Raw genomic sequence first — 19,539 nt, forward strand, 5'->3', positions numbered from 1 at the left:
GAACGCTTGTGTGCCTCATGATGCAGTCATTGCTGGGGCTTTACCCATTAATTAGTGCTACAACATCCTCGTGCTTTTTAACAGTGTTTTTTATCTATGTTGTTAGCGACGCTACAATAATCAACGCCTTAGAAATCTAACTGCACTCTTCTGCACACATGAGTATTCATGAACACATCATTCATCATTCAAGATGTACCTGTATTTACCTACACTAACATTATGCTCCAGCTATCATGTGACTTCACGTACTGCATTTGTCTTAAGCTACTTTTCTGCCACTCTCTTTTTCACCCATGCTTTTCATGCCAGGATTTAACGAGCGTTTATTCAGATTGAATGAGAAAGAAGTGAATTGAAGAGATGGTTTCGCAAGTTAATTTTAGAGCATGTTCTGCTTACTTGAACCCACGCTGTACTGGGATTTATTAGCGATTTGTTTCTGTGGCTTTTAGTGCTTTTAAGCACTAGGCTTGTCTCGCCGGTTTCCTACAAACCAGAGCCTTTCCTGCGCGTTACTTTATACTGTGAGCCGTTAGCCTAATCTATTACATTTGAGTTAGTTCAACATTACGTATTTAAGTTAACCCAGAAGTTGTGGCTTGTGTAAACCTAAGCTGGGTCATTGTAACTTCTTTGGTGTTCAAATAAAAATGTCTTATAGACCCTCCCTCTGAGATTATGTAATCACAAGACTCGAAGATAGGTTTGTTCCCCTTCAAAATCAACGAAATTCCGATCAAAGACGATAATTATTTGGCTTAATAATTACTTTTTTCATTTTTAAATGATTCCATTTTCAATTTTTTTCGTGATTCATATTTGAAGTTTCTTTTTTAAAAAAAAATTTCAAGGTTCATTTTTAAATGCTTATAAGTTACTTCATTGAACTAAAATTTTACTAACTCTCTCAAAGGAGATAATATACTCAATAATCCGTAAGTAAATGAATTATTATTTAATTACTTTGCAGCTTTTGCGCAAGGTATTAGGCAATTTTTTACGATTTATTAATATATTTACTTTAATTCAATCTTTGGTATAGATATATATAAACTCACATATATAACGTAAGGCGTAATATAAAGGGAAATGAAGCCAGAATAATGCTAATCAACTTTAACAATTTAGTGTATATGTATATACTACATATAAACATAAATACACATTATTTCATTATAAATATATAATATATGTGTGTGTATATATGTAATTTAAAAACTTCTAATTGCTTCCAAACCTAACTAAAAATTTGTGTTGCAGTTACATATATTTACGTAAATGAATACAGTATATTTAAGAATTTTTCTGTGATATTTTATATCTTCTTTAGTATTTTGTTCCATTCATATTTACTTACATTGTACACTAATGGATAGATAGAGCAATGTGTCATAATTAAGTAAACGAAACCAAATCTTAAAATTGCGACTTCTAGGCGTTCTTAAAATTTAACGACTTCATACGGCTCTGGTGGCGATTAATTTGTGTTATGGTGCTAAAGTTGGCAACTGGTCGCTCGGTTTTGCCTTTTTGACCGTTAACACCTAAGTACCTTAAAGATAGCCAATGTAGCAAAAATTGCAGAACGCCTAAAAGAGAAAGGACAAATATGTCGAACCTGCAGAAATATCTCAGCCCGTTCCCTGAAATTTCCGTATTTCGTAACGTAATTTTCCTCCCTTTTTATTAATTCTAGCGGTAAAGTCGTTGAACACTGGTAGTTCGAATTCTGCGAACGACATGGCTGCATGGGCGCTTTCGTGGTTTTCTCCACGTGTAACCTATATAAAAACCAGTTTTCCTTCGAAAGTCTTCGGCAAAGTCCTTTAGGCAGATATTCCGCAAGGGTTTGTCGTAAACCCATAAACCAAACCAACCTTTCCCTTAATTTCTAGAACTGTGATTGTTATTTTGGGTTATTTGAATACTGCAAAGCCCTTATAAGAAAAACTAACATGGAAGAAATCAGATTAACAGCCCTTTTTGAATATGAATAAGATCCGATTACAAATTTTAAATTGATATTAAAATTCCACATATAAATAAGTATATGATTTGTTTTCATTTATAAGCGAAAAATTTGCATCTATAGGATGGTAAGCATTACAACTTACGTATGTAATACAATTCATAGTGTCATATATTAGAATTATTTAGAAACGTTTTTGGTATTTTCACCGAAGATTTATTCCAAATTATTTACATGCTTGCTAGCTGATAAAATGGGTCACAAACTATAAAAAAGTCCCAAATATTAAACTGTAAACTCTAAAACTTGGATTACAAAAGTTATTGGTAAAGTGTCTATAATTTAAATTATTATTGGTACAACCTGTTAATTGTTTACATCTCATACTTTTTTTTTTTTTTTTTTTTTTTTTTTTTTGTGCGTGTGTGTGTGTGTTAACGCTCGGCCACCGATAAGGCAAAAACGTTTGTAAAATTCAAGGTTAATTTGAAAAAAAAATTACAATGACAAATGATAATTAACTGAGGCATTACATGAAACAAAAGTTGCTGAAAAGGGAAATTTCCGTCAGGATCTTCTGAAGCTGTTATAGTGCATTTTTACAAGCTTCACTAGAGTTCTACTTTCACTTCATTAAAATTGTTACTCAATCTACAGTTTAAAAAAAATCTCGAGTAACGCGAATACTAATGCTTTCCATAGTGACTTAAAAATAGTAATAAATTAATTAATTATTTAATTAATTTATTACTATTAAGATATTTATTAATTAATTAAGACAGATTAAGACATTTAGAGGCGCTTAAAGCATTCTGGTGTCCCCTCATACATTTACGCTAATAGTCTTAACTGTACTGCTCATTCTGTGATAAAACTGGCAATGAAAATTTTTTTTTTGAAATTATGAATACAGTACATTTTTGCTGGTATGAAAAAAGTGAAGCACAATTTTAGCAGGTCCAAGAGATTCAGGCGCATAACTTTGGGAAGCCCGTCAAAGATGAAACATTTTGGTGCTTTTGAATCTTTTTTGGGGTGCCTCTTTGACGTTCTAAGCGTGTACTTATTTTGCTCAATGGCTAATATATTAAGTAACCACTCAATAAAAATTTTTGCTTGAAAATACAATCCTGAAAAAAATAAATAGAAAACATTTATGTAATTTTGAATGTTACAATTACTTCTAAAGGTTTACCTATTCGTTTCACTTGCCCCAGTGCGACTACTTTTTAAAATATATTAAAATTCTCTTATGCATCTCTGTACATTCGTATTTCAAGGGCTAGGCATTCAATCAGCATAATTGCACTTTGATTCATTTTACTTCCACTTCCTCGTTGGCCCACCAGCGGCCGAGGAGTACTGTTGGTTCGGTCCGAGGTTCGAATCCCGCAACCGGGCTGGCTGTATGGGAGTTAATGTGTATGCGAGCTAGTTACCTTAGAAAGTCCTCCCCGAAGGCTTTGCTCCTCTTAGTCATATAGCTCTTCAGTTTCCTGCACACTATGAGGATCTTGTAGATTTTCCGAGCCGATTTTCAGTCGCAACCGTTGGAATTCACATTCTGAGTCGATTTCTAGCCTTCTGTGTTAGTTTCTAATGAGCATTTCTGATGTTTACTTTCGGCCCACCAGCGGCCGAGCGGTAAGGTAGCTAAACACTGGTAGTTCGGTCCGAGGTTCGAATCCCGCGAACGGGCTGGCTGCATGGGCGTTTTCGTGGTTTTCCCCATGTGTGACGTGTATACGATCCAGTTTCCCATAGAAAGTCCTCCACGAAGGCATCCCTCCTCTTAGGCAGATAACCCTAGTGGGCTTTGCCATAATTAAATACACACACACACTGATGTTCACTTTCCTGGTCAGCTCGTGGTTAAGTTTTCAGTAATTCACTTTACGAGTTCCTGCCAAGCTCAGTTTTCTGCACCGACAATATCGAGACAATTTCTTAAAAATTTACTCTTAAACTGCTCACCGTACTGAACTGTGTTAAAGACTGGAAAAAAAGAAATGCTTAATCTTTCAAAATAAGCATTTTCATGACTTATTTTGAAATTAGTCGTTTTTAAGTAATGAATTTTTAAGTAAGATTTTTTTTAAGTCATTAGAATTTTTAAGTAATTAAAGTTCGTCATTCATTAGCGAACACACACTTGCCTAGTCTTTTTCTGCTTTTATTTGAAATTCTAGTTTTTATTATTAATTGTTCCCATTTCCTCTCATTCTCATTCCAAAATTTGCTCCATTGTGCGGGTTACCCCGTTTTACCCGTTATAATCCGCACAATGGAGCAAATTTTAGTCCGATTTTCTCGGTTCCTATGGCTCCGATTGAAACGCGGTTTGGGGCTTAACATGCCAGAGGGTAGCCCCATTTTTTGATGTCAAAAAATTTCGTTTCACCGTGAGGAGTCAAGGTGATTTTGAAACCCATCGATTTCGATGATTTCTCCATAACTGCTCGATAGAAAATCGCAATTTTTTGTGTGTAGGAGGAAACCCATGTGACCTTTCATCTCCGCAAGAAAGGTGATCCTATCTACAATAGGCGAAGATTTTTATATTTTGTAAATATATCCAAAAATCGATAAAATTTAAAAATTATTTAAAAAACTGAAATTGCCAAAATGTTTGTCTCGAGACGCTCTATGATTAAAAAAATATTCTCTCTCTAGGCCAATTACGACACGAGATCCATATAGGCGCCCTAACCCGTACAACGGGGCAAATTTTGGTTCCTATTGTCACGGGTCCTATGGCTCCGACTGAAACGCGGTTTGAGGTTTAATATGCCAGAGGGAAGCCATATTTTTTTATAACAAAAAAAATTCATTTTAGCATGTTGGGTCAAGGTGGTTTTCGAACCCCATGTTAATTTTTTTCGACAATTTCTCCGGAACTGCTCCATAGAAATCTCCATTTTTTGTGTGGAGGAGGAGACGCATGTGACCATTCATTTCCGCAAGAAAGGTGACTCTATCTACAATAGGCGAGTTTTAGCGAATTTTTTTTTAATTTTGCAAAAATATTCAAAAGCAATAAAAATTTAATAATTAATAAAAATCCGAAATAGCAAAAATGTTTTTCTCGACATGCTCTACGATTTAAAAAAAAAAAAAATTCTCTCTCTAGGTCAATTACGATACGAGATCCATGGGGGCGCTCTAACCCATACAACGGGGCACATTTTGGTCCCGATTTTCTCGGTCCCTATGACTCCGATTGAAACGCGGTTTGCGGCTTTAATATGCCAGAGGGTAAACCTATTTTTTCATATTAAAAAAAATTCATTTCGCCATGGGGGGATCACGGTGATTTCGAATCCTATATGTTAAGGTTAGCAATCGCCTTTGCCAGGAATCGAACCACGGTCCTCTTAAATACCGGCTCAGTGCGCAGAACCACTACACCACGAAAGCACGCTAGGGAAGTGGGAAAAATACCTTATATACTCCCCTTTTTAAAGGGCGACTAGGGTTTCAGGTGGCCTAGTCGCCAAATCCTGGGTGCGGAGAATCATCATCCACAACCCTTTTATAGTTCGGGCGCCATTGCAGAGACATTAGGATTTTTTCGGAAGCAGGCAAATAAAAAATATGCAACGTATTCTTCGGGAATCGAACCAAAGACCTCTAAAATACAGGTTAAGTGTGCTGACCACTACACCACGAAGGCACGCCAAGAAGGTGGAAGAAATACCTTACAACTCTTATTATTACATTACGACAAAATACACTAACGCTAAGGGTGCGACTTCGGGGTCTGCTTTCTAAAGAACACTGCGTCGTGTTTAATTTACGCATAAATGTTTACTTCGTGTTTACTTTATGTACTCATGAAAAGTGACATGCAAGCAGTGATTGGCATTTGAACCCGGATCGAACAGCCAATCTTCAGAGATTTTTACCACTCAATAACTAAAGTAGTTTCATCTTCCAATGGCCCTTATTATTTTTCATAGTAATGGGATTCATAGTACATCATATTTACAATGTGGAAAACGTGAGCAATTTTTCTGGTTTTGGCCATAATTCCACAAAAAATCATGTCAGAGACTTGAAATTCATCCTACAGAGGCTTTTGATGCCTTATTTTATTCTGCTCTATAGGTGGTGCTGTCCTTGCACCAGACGTTTTCCTGCGTAGGTAGTTTTAGTTTTACTTTTGTGGCAAACGATGTGAAAAACCAAACCACACAATTCAATATTCCATGAAAATATCAACATGCAAAAATTTCTAATAGTGCATTAAAAGAACCATGACACCACTAAAGAGAAGTGGGAAAAATACCTTACAACAGAATCAAATCGCTAATAAATCCCGGTACAGCGTGGACTCAAGTAGGGAACATGCTCTAAAATTAACTTGCGAAACCTTCTCTTCAATTTCACTTCTTTCTCATTCAATCTGAATAAACACTCTTTAAATTCTGGCATGAAAAGCATGGGTGAAAAAGAGAGTGGCAGAAAAGTAGCTTAAGACAAATGCAGTACATGAAGTCACATGAAAGCTGGAGCACAATGTTAGTGTAGGTAAATACAGGTACATCTTGAATGATGAATGATGTGTTCATGAATACTCATGTGTGCAGAAGAGTGCAGTTAGATTTCTAAGGCGTTGATTATTGTAGCGTCGCTAACAACATAGATAAAAAAACACTGTTAAAAAGCACGAGGATGTTGTAGCACTAATTAATGGGTAAAGCCCCAGCAATGACTGCATCATGAGGCACACAAGCGTTCACTAACACTGCATAAGAAGATGCCTGTTCACATGCTATTGTGCCAGCCATTCATTGCCCGGGGTGAACTGTGCAACAAGACCGCCACTTTGAACTCTTATTATTATTTACGTGTGCCGCCCTACACGGCACTACACGGAAGGGAACGATCCCTTCCTGGAGGATTTTCTAAGGGAAACTGACTCGTACTTAACCCGTTACACATGGCGAAAATCAAGAAAATGCCCATAAGCCAGCCCGTTCGCGTGATTCGACTGTTCAGGGACTTTACCGTTCGACTACTTGTGTGTGTGTATTTAATTATGGCAAAGCACACGAGGGCTATCTGCCTAAGGGGAGGGATGCCTTCGTGGAGGACTTTCTAAGGGAAACTGGCTCGTATACACGTTACACATGGGGAAAACCAGGAAAACGCCCATGCAGCCAGCCCGTTCGCGGGATTCGAACCTCGGACCGAACTACCGGTGTTCAGCGAGTTTACCGCTCGGCCGCTGGTGGGCTCGACTACTGGTGAGCCTACTTTGAGCTCATCTACGAATCAGATTATGCAACTTTTTGTATCGTTCATTCGCTTTCTCAGCACTGTTATAAGTTCATATCGGAATTCTTATTTTACTCTTTTCTGCCTCTCATAGTGGAGTGTTCCATGGAGTGTAATTATTGCTCGTCTGGATGGGTACTACCACCCTTCTGATTTTGTAAAAACAATTGACATTCACTCTGTATACGAAAAATCCTAATACAGTGTCACTTTTACATATTTATTTTACATGCATAAAACTTACTAAAGTTTAAGGTTTAACTTTTAAGTACCGGATACTGGAGAATCTCAACAGAACGAACTCGCTAACTTCACAAAAAAAAAAAAAAAAAAAAAAAAATTCTCTTTAAGAAATCAACTATAAATAGCAAGTTTTCCCATAATCCATACGTGACTACAATGTTTACACACAACTCAATTTTTTTCAACTAATACTCTAAAAGCCTTTATCTTCTAACTTTGTCAGATGTAAATACCTAGGTATTATCCTAAATTCGGAATTAATGTAATCCTACATTAACACGTTGAGCACCACGCGTATGTTTTAGGCAATTTCGTTCAGGCCACGCGCTTCGCTTAAAAGCGCTGGTATTGTAGGGCCAGTGATTCGTATCGCGGTAGAAGATAGCAACAAGTTGTGAAAAAGAAGACATTTCATCGAACAAAAAATGCAAGGATATCTAGAAAACCACAACATAAACTCCGAAGAAAACCGGGAAAAGCCTCTGAAGTGCGAAAATATTGTAAATTATGTTATGATAAAAATGCAACAGAAGCTGGTAGAGTAATGGCCAGAAAAAAAGACTAAAAGAGTGTTGTCACATTTTGTAATAGCTGTAATGGAGAACCGTTTTTATGTTTACCATGTTTCAATGAAATCCAATGAATCAAAAATCAAATCATGAATCAAAATTAAGTAAATTTAAAATAAATTTTGTGTCATTTCATAAAACAGTGTAAATTTAATAGTTATATATCATGTTACACGCTTGTCAGCTAGCGGCGGTTGATGCGGCCTAAACGAAAAGGTCTAGTGTCAGCCACAAATGGCTGACGCGACCTAAACGGAAAGTCTAATGTCAGCCACAGATGGCTGACGCGACCTAAACGGAAAGTTTAGTGCAGCGACAGATGTCTGACGCGCCCCAAACGGAAATTCTAGTGTCAGCCACAGTTGGCTCACGCGGCCTAAACGGAAAATATAGTGTCACCCATAAATGGCTGGCGCGGCCTAAGCGGAAAATATAGTGTCAGCCACAGATGACTGACGCGGCCTAAACGGAAAATCTAGTGTCAGCCACAAATGGCTGACGCGGCCTAAACGGAAAATCTAGTGTCAGCCACAGATTGGCTGACGCGGCCTAAACGGAAAATGGCTGACGTGGTGGCTGATGGCTGACGTGGCGCTCAACGTGTTAAGAAAAATTTTTTATGCGAAGTTAGCTAGAACCTAATATTAACTTATATTGGGTACTTATATTAGTTTGAGTTCTAAATTAAGGCCTTATCTAGGTTAGTGTTCGCTAAACTGATCCCAGTCGAAATGCAACTTTCAAGAGTAAAGATATCTCATACATGCGCAGAATTATGACCCATTCAAAACTTATTATCTTGCTCACGTTATAAACCAGACACAAACAATACATGACAATGAAGGAAACACGTATAAATCCAGTCATAGTTTTCACTTACAAAAATTATCCTTCAACGTTGTTGTAGACTCAAAAGCACTCAATCAACTCAAAAGAAATTCAGACGCACAGCGCCATTTGGCCCCTGTAATTCTAGTTACCCCCGCCCCCGAATGATCAGCGGTTCATTCAAAATTTACATTAATGCAATTTTAAGCAGAAGAAGCTTCGCAATATCGCGGCATTACATTACCGATACCGATATCGCACAATGTTAATTCATGCATGACAGTAACGAAATTTAAGAAAATATATACAAAAACACTTTTATTTTATAGAAACATGATGAGGATCACATTAGATTGGAATAAGGTTTTGGTTTGGTTTCATTTATTGAGATTACGGCAAAGCACACTAGGGCTATCTGCCTAAGGAGAGGGATGCCTTCGTGGAGGACTTTCTAAGGAAAACTGGCTCGTATACACGTTACACACCACGAAAACGCCCATGCAGCCAGCCCGTTCGCGGGATTCGAACCTCGGACCGAACTACCAGTGTTCAGAGACTTCACCGCTCGGCCGCTGGTGGGCAGATTGGAATAAGGAATTGGAATCTAATAAGGAATGGGTGACTAAAGAAATTAAAGGACTTAAAAAGAGGTTTAAACTAAGAAAGTGGTGAGGCAATGACCTTTCTTAATACCGATATTTGTTGAATCAGGGACAACACGCAAATTAGGCGTAGTAAATTTTCTAAGCTGTTGCGGTTATATAGCGATTCAATATTATTTTATATTAACATTAAGACAGCCTTGACAATTGCAGAAAATCTAACCAAGCGAAAAGGGCTATCACTATCATTGAAGATTTTTGATTTGATTAAGCAAATCAAAGATTTCCAAGCGAGCAATGGCATCACTGTACGAAAAAAGAAAAACTACTTTTATCTTCATCGCGCAAGACTGTGTCGGAAATTCGAAAGATATGCTCTTTTAAATATTTTGCGATATAGCTGTTGAATTGAATTTTATGGTTTAAGGGCGAAGAACATGATATTTAATAAATAAAGGTAACACACGAAACGTTAAAAAAAACGCCCCTTTATGCGTAATGTAAAATCTGAAAGCTTTCAATTTTTTTTTTTTTTTCTTCCTTTATTTCTTTTTTCCCCAAAAGGGCTTTTAGCCTCGAAACACAATCTTAGGCTGTTTAATTTTTCATTCGAATCTGTCATCACTCGGAAAAACGTAAGATATTATTCTTTGAATCTCTTATTAATTAACAAATTAAACTATTTAAAAGCATTTAAGTTTTTTCTCCCTTCTCTGCGCGTTCCTTCGTGCTGTAAGTGGAAGTATGTTCGACGCGTTATTCGGAAGGACCGGCGTTCGAATCTCGGCGAGAGCGTTGCCCATTTTCCCAGTTATTCTACAGATATAATCTAAGGTTCTTTTTTAAGAAAGTTCTTTTTTTTACTGTTAATGGGATTGATTATAAAATACATTTAATTAACGCTATGTCTAATTAAAAACCTTCAGTATTTTTATAGAATTACATTACCAATCTTTTTCCTTTCCAAATACATGAAAGATGTTATATTATATGTTAGTCTAATGTCCTACAAATCTATATCTATCAATATCTAGTCACCTAATGTCCTATAAAATGTATCGCTATTCCACTTGACCCATGTCCATACATAAACTCTACTGATAAACCATATTAAAATTTAAAAGAACCTTTGTTTAAAAAAATGTATTTCTCATCTTTAGATCGTATTAACCGAACTGTTGATCACAATAAGCGACGAATTTTCCTCGTTTTCGTATAGAAACTGGAGGGAGTTGTGCAATTCGATGACAATATCCAAATGATATTAAGAGGCATTTACTGCATTTTACACAAGCGTAAGTTAGTTTCCGATTAATAGGCTTGACTCAAACTCTTCGTTAACACAAAGCGACTGGGATGACAGCATGAAAGTTTGAGTGATTTTCCTCACAAGTGACGTGAGAATACGAGCCATTTTTTATCAAAAAAATCCTCCATGAAGGCATCTTCTTCCTCTAGATGGCATATTTTGCCACAATTCTAATAATAATTTTTTATTGCACTGTGTTTACATTTTTAGCCTTCTGTACAATTAAATCTGATGATCAAAGCATCTTTTTAAATTAAGGCATAACAGCTCTAATTAAACTAAATTTTATTTTTGAATTATTATTTTAAATTAATTTTATTTTTGAATTAAATTTTATTTTTGAATTTTATTTATGAATTAAAATTTCATACAAAGATCCTTTTTCGGATCTCTATCGTTAAATGTCTGTACATGCATCAACTTCATTAGTTCCGAGCGGAAAATATTCTTCCGAACTTAGTAAGGAATGAAAAACTAGAATGGCACATCTTCTAAAAACTTCTTATTCAAAGTAAGTGATAAGTGACGGAGGACGTGGGCACTGTCCCTTTACCTTAATGGTTAATCAGTACAGCACCACGTCCGCCATTATCCAGAGCCGCCAATGGGCTTATTCAAAGTAAGTATTCTAAGCAATAAGAACAATGCATTTAATTTAATATGGCCACTGGACCACGCCTGGGCATATACAGTGATAGTGATAGTGACGGAGGACGTGGCCACCACCCCTTTACTATTAAGTTAATTAGCATATAGGGCCACGTCCGCCCTTATACAGAGTAAAGCCAGAGAGGTCACATGGGAGGCTTGCACAAGGCGCCCAAACCCAACGCCTGGACCATCCGGTTGGCAGTTCCGCGAACCAAATGCCACCGGGTAGACACCCGTCCAAAGTGCCCGGGTCCAGTGATTTTGAATCTTCAAGAATAGCATTGTACATGGCTAAACAAGGGCAGATATACATTAGTAGTTATTTACATGCTTCTGTTAATACATATTTGCTGACATGCAATCCAGCACTGTTACATACATATACTTTCTAAATACCTACATGACATTACCTTAATTTGCTTTGGAATAATAAGACAGAGCTAGTGTATACACCTAGCACAATAAAGATAAAAATAAAAATAAAATAATAATAATAATAATAATAACATACATTAGGACACGCTTGCCCACACTATATACACACATCGCAGACATACCTAAATTACTTATGCTTGAATGATACTGATTTACATTGAAATTTGCTGACATACTGACCAGTTATACTTACACATGGCATAAGTCTGGACCCATGTCCATTAGCTTATCAATTATATCAGTAATTTTGTTGGTCTGGTGTCGCTGCTTGACCATAAATCTGTTGAATGCTTCCCTGTTCGTCTGCGGGAACCGGGACATATACAAGATGATCCAAAGGTCGCGCATTTATCTTTACATATAATAAAAGAAAGAGGCTGTCTGTGTGTGTGTGTCTTTCGTTCGCGCTGCGCGTAAGCTAATAGACCCACGGCTACGACATTTGGTACATAGGTGCATCTAGACAAGAGCCAGTGCACCTCGAAGCGATTTTTTTTTAAATTCGAATTAAAATTTCTTTTAATTTTATGTTTTGTGACGAAATCGCATTATTTTGAGATATAGTGGGCTATAGGGAAGCGATATTTCATTTTACACACTCCATTTTCCCATCGTCATGAAACGTTGGCACTTAGCTATTTTACGAGCTTAAAATAAATTTCGTGTTTCAGTAAATCGATTCAATACGAATTTATTTAACAAAGGTAGCTTAATACCTTTTCAACGGGATTTTTTCTAAAAAAGCTTATTTTTAAAAAATGTCTAGTTTATTTTTCTTTGATTTTTGGACACGTTAAACTTTCATCCTTGCGACTGCTTTTACAAAAAGAATTTTGGAAAAATTATAATATTTTGTATTTTTTTTTTAAATTTAAATGAAGCTTTCGAATGCACTTCTCACATCTCACATCTTTAAAAATGTTATTTTGGCAACAATTTTCCCGTCTTGTAGTTGTTGATAGATTTTTGATGAAATCGCATCATTTTGAATAGTTTCATTCTTTTAGAAATATGGGTTTGGCAACAATTTTTCATCGTATTTCTTATGTCACTGTTTTTAAGAGATTGGCATATATATATAATACATTTTTATTGATTTTTTTGATAAAGTTGTTCTGTAGAGTAAAATTCTGCGCGGAATTTTATGTTTTTTGTGTTGCTTTCATGTTATTTTTTGCTTATTTCACTGTTAAGATATTGAAATGTTTTTCGTGATTTTTTTTCTTCAACGGAAAGTTGGTTAATTTTTTATTAGGATAATTAATATTTGTATTAAGGGATATAGCTTATTTCACTGTAATTTTATTATACGTAATAACTTTTTTTATGAAGTTGTTCTGCGGAGTAAAATTCTACGCAGTTTTTAAATTTAACGTTTGGTGTTCCCTTCAGCCATTTTCCCAGTACAATTAAAAGCCTCGCTGCCAGTAATTTTCAAAAATTTTCGAAACTCCGAAATGACTATTAAAGGCAAAACGTTTTAATGGATGAAACTTCCGTATTCTTAAAAGTAACAAATCACATGAAACTTCAGTTGTACATTATGCCATTACCTTGTAGAGATATCAGGTTGTTTCGAAATAGAAGTCGTGAACGACGTGCAATGCCTTCGCTGGGAATCGAACCTCAGACCCCTCGAATACTCGTCGAACGTGCTGACGAAATGTGAACGTATCACGAAGGCATGCTAAGAAGGTGGAAGAAATACCTTATAACCTTTAAAAATCCATTGATTTGCTGCAAGACAAATTTTTATGATTGAGCTTTACTTCGCAACGCATTCCTACAGAAAAACTGTTGAAGCTTTTAAAGATTACCTCCCCAAATGTTCGTGAATTTAGCAAGACAATAAGTTTCCGATTGGTAACTTGATTTTGAGAAACTAAAGTAAGCGTTCACCACAAGAAACGAAGTACCCGCCAGTCTCCTCAGAGTTCGGACAAAATGGACTCGCAATCAAATCTATGCGTTGCGAAATAATACTCAATCATAAAAATTCCTCGGTAAATCTTGGGCCAAATAAAACAGTTATAGGGGGTCATTCAATGAAATGATTTGCCATTTAATCCATTTTGTAATTTCAAAATTTTTGTGAGTTTGATGAGAGCGAACTTTGGAGCACCCTGTACCTTTCTACAGAAAACAAAGGTAAAGATTCTATAATGCATTTTAAGCAACATCGTAAAACTCAAGAATAAAATAATTTTAATAATAAAGAAGAGTAAATACATTTTTTAACACCATTTGCCATCACTAATGATACATCAAGAATTTTTCTTCTTCCCCTTTTTAGCTCAAAGGCAGTTAGCCCAGAAGTGTTGGTTCACTATAAAAGTCCGAATCTCTTTTCAAGTTGTTGCCACCAAATATTAGAGCCCTGCATTATATTTAAAAAAATTAAATAATGAAGAATCTGCATGAATGTATGTATGTTTCTGGCACTGTGTTCTGGCAACGCAAAATTCTGTCTTGAGACAAATAGCCCTTCTTAGTTAACGCCATTTCGGCTAATATTTCATATTTTTTAAAGAAAAGTGTAAAATATAAGTGAAAAGAAAATCTTAAAATCCTTTCTTTTATATTTTCAGAGAAATCGGCATGGAACAGAGCAGCTATAAGCAAATGAACCTTAAAATATCTTTTGAAGATTATTTCAGCCGCAAAGTATCTTCATCATTTTTTTCTCTTCCACCACGATTCTCGACATTCTTATCTAGTTAGCTATAGGGTATTTTCTCCGTCCTTTCTGCATGCCTTCGTGTTGTAACGCTAGCCTGCGTGGCATTCGAGAGGTCCAAGTTCGAGTTCTGGCGAGGGTACTGCTTATTTTTCATGTCTTCTGATTCTAAATAACCTAATGTCTGTACAGTGGCGCCCGATCCAAAAGGTGGAGAATGATGATTCTTCACCAACAGAACTTGGCGATTGAGTCGGCTAATCAACAGTCACTCTTTAAAAGGGAATTATATAAGTTATTTTCTTCCTCGTTCTTGTATGCCTTTGTTGTGTAACTGTAGCACACTCGGCGCTTATTGGAGAGAGTCCAGGTTCCAGTATGTTGCTAAAGAAATCATATTTTGAATAACATTCTCCTCCACCCGATTATGAGCACCTGAAAGCACGGATCAAGATTTTTTTTGTTTATGTCTTATTTTGCAAAGCTTTAACGAATTTTTGATTAAAAAAACTCAACGATTCCTAAGTGAGCAGTGGTAACACTGTACGAAAAAAAAAAAAAAAAAAAAATCTGATGTGTACACCACATGACTTCCTTGTACGGAATATTAAATTATACGCATTTGTTTCTCGCACTTCTTTTAAACTTATTGGATTTAATTAAATCTACTTCGCCGACAGCGCATAAACCACAATAGAATAAAGGCATTCTTTAAAATTCACACTATTTGTTTAACACTCTGGCACTAGGTTCACTTAACAGTATTATATTTCACTCATATTATAACTCAGAATGCACAAAATGTATATCATTTAAAGAATTAACTAATCGTTGCGACATGTTCTTTTCAAATACTATAATAAAGCTAGAACGATGTAAAAAAGAAATTAAGCAAAAAAAGTAAAAAAGAAACCATTTTTCACAGACGATTGAGTATTTCTCATTCAATTAATTCAGTTTTCACTTCACGACAAGACAAAAATACATAAAAGCTCAAAATATCTGTATTACTAATTATTAAAAATTAAATTACTAATTATTAAAAATTAAGTAAATCTTAAACACTTATTTCCTTGAAAAAATTCCAGAAAGGATTAAGCATGATTTAACTCGCTATAATAAATGAAGGCGTTATTTTTGTTGTTGCGAAGCTTAGTCTCTCCAGATTGGTAACAAATCTACAATTCTGCTGTCTCAAATGTAAACAACTATGTCCGCCATGTTATTTAAAACTTAACCGCACTTAAACAGCTTTTAAATTGTTGATAATTGTACAAATATTGCTTCCACAATAACGAAAGACCGGAAGATAAGAACTTAACCGGAAGATAAGAACAACATAATTCAATCATTTTTAAAGCAAAAAATGTACAATTTACAAACATATAAGAGTAAAGAGCCTGAGATCACTGTGCCGAGTAACAGAGTGTATATAAATACAGTATTTATATACGTTCGGTGCGGCCGATTGCAACCAAAATACGAGGTGCACATCTACATGTTATAGCATTCCTATATACAAAATTTCAACGTTCTGAGGCTACTCGTTTTTGAGTTATGCGAGATACGTACGTACATACGTTCGTACAGACGCCACGAAAAATTCTCTTCAGAATTAATTTTAAAGCAGTTTTATAATTTTTTTGAAGGAAAAGATTATTTTATTCTGTCCTTACGTACAGATATCACGGAAAAACATCGTTAAATTGCATTCGATAGCGGTCAAAATGGATATTTTCGTTGAAATATGCTGCCTGAACCTTTTCGAGATTACAATACTTCCTTTTTACTTCGTACAAGGAAGTAACAAAAGAAATATATCTCTAGTGTGAGAGACCATCTATCGGAAATTATCAAGATATGCTGTTTTTAAACATTTTCAACCCAAACGGACATTACCGCAAATGCTCTCGATGTTATGTATGAGAGTGTAAATGAAAGACATGCCTAAATACAACTAACAAATTACGAAAATGATCATGTAAAATCACACAAAAAAAATCACTAAAAGCGTTTTGTCACTTTTAAAACAGCTGTCAGCATGTTTTTCTCTCATTATGAAAAACCAACAGTACCTAAAGCCAGCAAATGTTGAAAAAAAAATAGTCCTCCATACCCGAATATGAGCAATTGAAAGCCCGAATTTACAATTTGATTTATTGTCCATTTAAAATTTGGAAAGCTGAAAAATAAATGAGTTATGAAAATTTTGGAAGTGGGACATAACTTAAAAAAAAAAAAAATTACAATCTAGCCTGTTTCTGTTAACTATTAAAATTTGTTCGAAGCATAAATAAAAATACAAATGTTTGTATGCAAACGTCTGTACCTTCAGATCTTTGGATTTGCATCTATTTATGCCTTTATTGGCACTGGGAAAAGTAAACCTTAATAATTTCGTCAACGCATCTACACTTTTCAACTAGCATGCTGCGGCCCGCCAGCGGCTTAGCCGTAAAGTCGCTGAACACTGGTAGTTCATCCGAGGTTCGAATGCCGCGAACGCCCTGTCTCATGGCGTAGTATATATGAGTCAATTTCCCTTAGAAAGTCTTCCACGAAGGCATCCTTCCAGTTAGGCAGATATAGACAGACCTCTATGCTAAATCGCATAAACCAAACCAAATCACATAGCATCCTGCATCGAAATCGACGTCTTCCGGAAATTCCTACTTTCTTGCATGTGTTTGTTCACATTTTTAAGCGAAAATGATTTGGAACTAATCACGTTCACACGATGACTACGACACGAGTTTGTACGAAAATCTCCTTCTGGCCACCAGGGCTGCTGTACTATACGTCAATTGTTTCCAATCGTAGGAGTTTAAAGCATCTTGAACGAAACTTTTTGGGAAATGCATTCAGTTTAAAGAAGTATCTAAGAAAGTGGGCAAGATTCGAAAATTATATCTTTTTTACATATTTTTGTGTAGTGACAAATTAACACCATAATTATCGTTCCTCCATTCGATTAGAAAAAAGAAAAATGAAATCTGAAAGAAAAAAGAAAAATGAAATCTGAAAGCTTTCAGATTTTATATTACGCCCAGAAGGGCGTTTTTTAAACGTTTTGAGTGTTACCTTTATTTGATAAACAAACACACTTGTTCACAGTTAAACCACATAAAATTCAATTCAACAACAATATCAATGAATATTTAAAAAAATGCAAAATAGCATATTGTTAGAATTTCCGATACATTGTCTCGCGCGCTGAAAATAAATGTTTAAAAACAGCATATCTTGATAATTTCCGATAGATAGTCTCTCATACTAGAGACATTTTTTTTTTTTTTTTTTTTTTTTTTTTTTTTTTTTTTCCGTACAGTGTTAAAACTGCTCACTTTGAAAGCGTCGAGTTTTTTAATAAAAAGTTAGTTAAAATTTTACATAACTTGCAATAGATTATAAAACGAAATCGAAATTCATTTAAATATAATGCAGAACTGTAACATTTGGTGGCAACAGTTTGAAAAGTGAAATGGACATTGATACATAACCAACGCAAAATCGCAAAGCGAAAACCTATTTAATTTCCTATTCCCAATTACGTTTTGGACTAAAACGTAATTGGGAGTAGGAAATTTAATAATTAAAAATTCAACCATTACTTAACAAAAATTTTTCTGCAGGTAAATACTGGAATGAATCTATTACGATGGATGAAATTAAATAAAAGAAACTGCAAACCTACGTATTCATGTGATATACGAACAGCAGCTATATGCTTATCTTATATTTATAACGTATCCTTTTTACCCAAACATGCGAGGATTATTTCTTATAAAAGTTGCATGTTACCTCCCAGTAGAGAAAATATAGTAAAGTAATATATATATATTTTGCTTTGCTTCTTTCATTGGCGAGTTGACGTGCTTGCTTTAGTGTTTCTTTGCAAATTGCGGGTGAAAATAATCCAGCACACTCTAAATCAGAGCTTCTTAAGACTTTTTACAGTCACGACCCCTTTTCTCCACTGAGATTTTTTTCGCGACCCCAGGACCCCATAAGCATTACGCAAATCCTATTGCAATTTTAGGTCATTAACTTTAGTTCTAATTTTAAGACGCAGAACAATGTGAACATTTTAAACAAGTAACAGACGAAATGACAGCGTCACGTGCAAAGCAAGTAAAATGAACGTTTATATTGTAAAAAGAATGCGTCAAAACGTTTTCGTTTTTCGATTTTGTCTGTATGGTCTTATCTTTATCCATCTGCAGATATATTGTGTAAAAATATTTGTTAATTGTAAAATTATTTTTACAAGTTAAAGCAATATTAAAACTGCTACTGCAAGTTGCAACCTACATTTCAAAAGACTCTACTCTAAATACACTGAAAATGCTCGTAGAAAAGGTATGCCAATTACACAGTATTCTAATTCTGCTCTGCCTCACAATTTCAGTGCAGTATATATAAGTAATATTCAATATATAAATCCGTGCATAGGATGTGAAAATATTCCAACACATTCCTAATACACAGAAACCACTCATAAAATTTTTATTCACAATGAAGTAGTTTTTAGATGTATATCTGTTTCTTAATTTCAAAACAATATACTTTTATGTATTAACCAAAACTTTTATGGTTATAACAGTGTAAATCTGTGTATAGGGTGTAAAAATAAGTTTAAGCACTGGTAAAACACAAATAAATATTCGTTCTTTAAAAGTACGGTAATAATTTCAGTACTCAATCGTACTCATGTATACATATCAGATATAAGCTATTATCATGTTTTCCTCCAAATAACGCACATAAATAGAAAGAACGTTATTCAAGAAAGATTTGATAACACAGTTTACACACGCATTCATCAATATCACTTCAAAACATTGAGTAATGTGCGATTTCTCACTATCGTATGCAACGAAACAAAATAATTCACAAATTCCTGTGAAATTTATATAAATCAGTTTAATGTGTAAAATAACGAAGCAAAACCAAATACATACCGAATAGCTTCG

This window comes from Stegodyphus dumicola, chromosome 12 (genome assembly GCF_044657685.1).
Source record: "Stegodyphus dumicola isolate Sdum_Otavi_A_Nest chromosome 12, ASM4465768v1".
NCBI classification, from domain to species: domain Eukaryota; kingdom Metazoa; phylum Arthropoda; class Arachnida; order Araneae; family Eresidae; genus Stegodyphus; species Stegodyphus dumicola.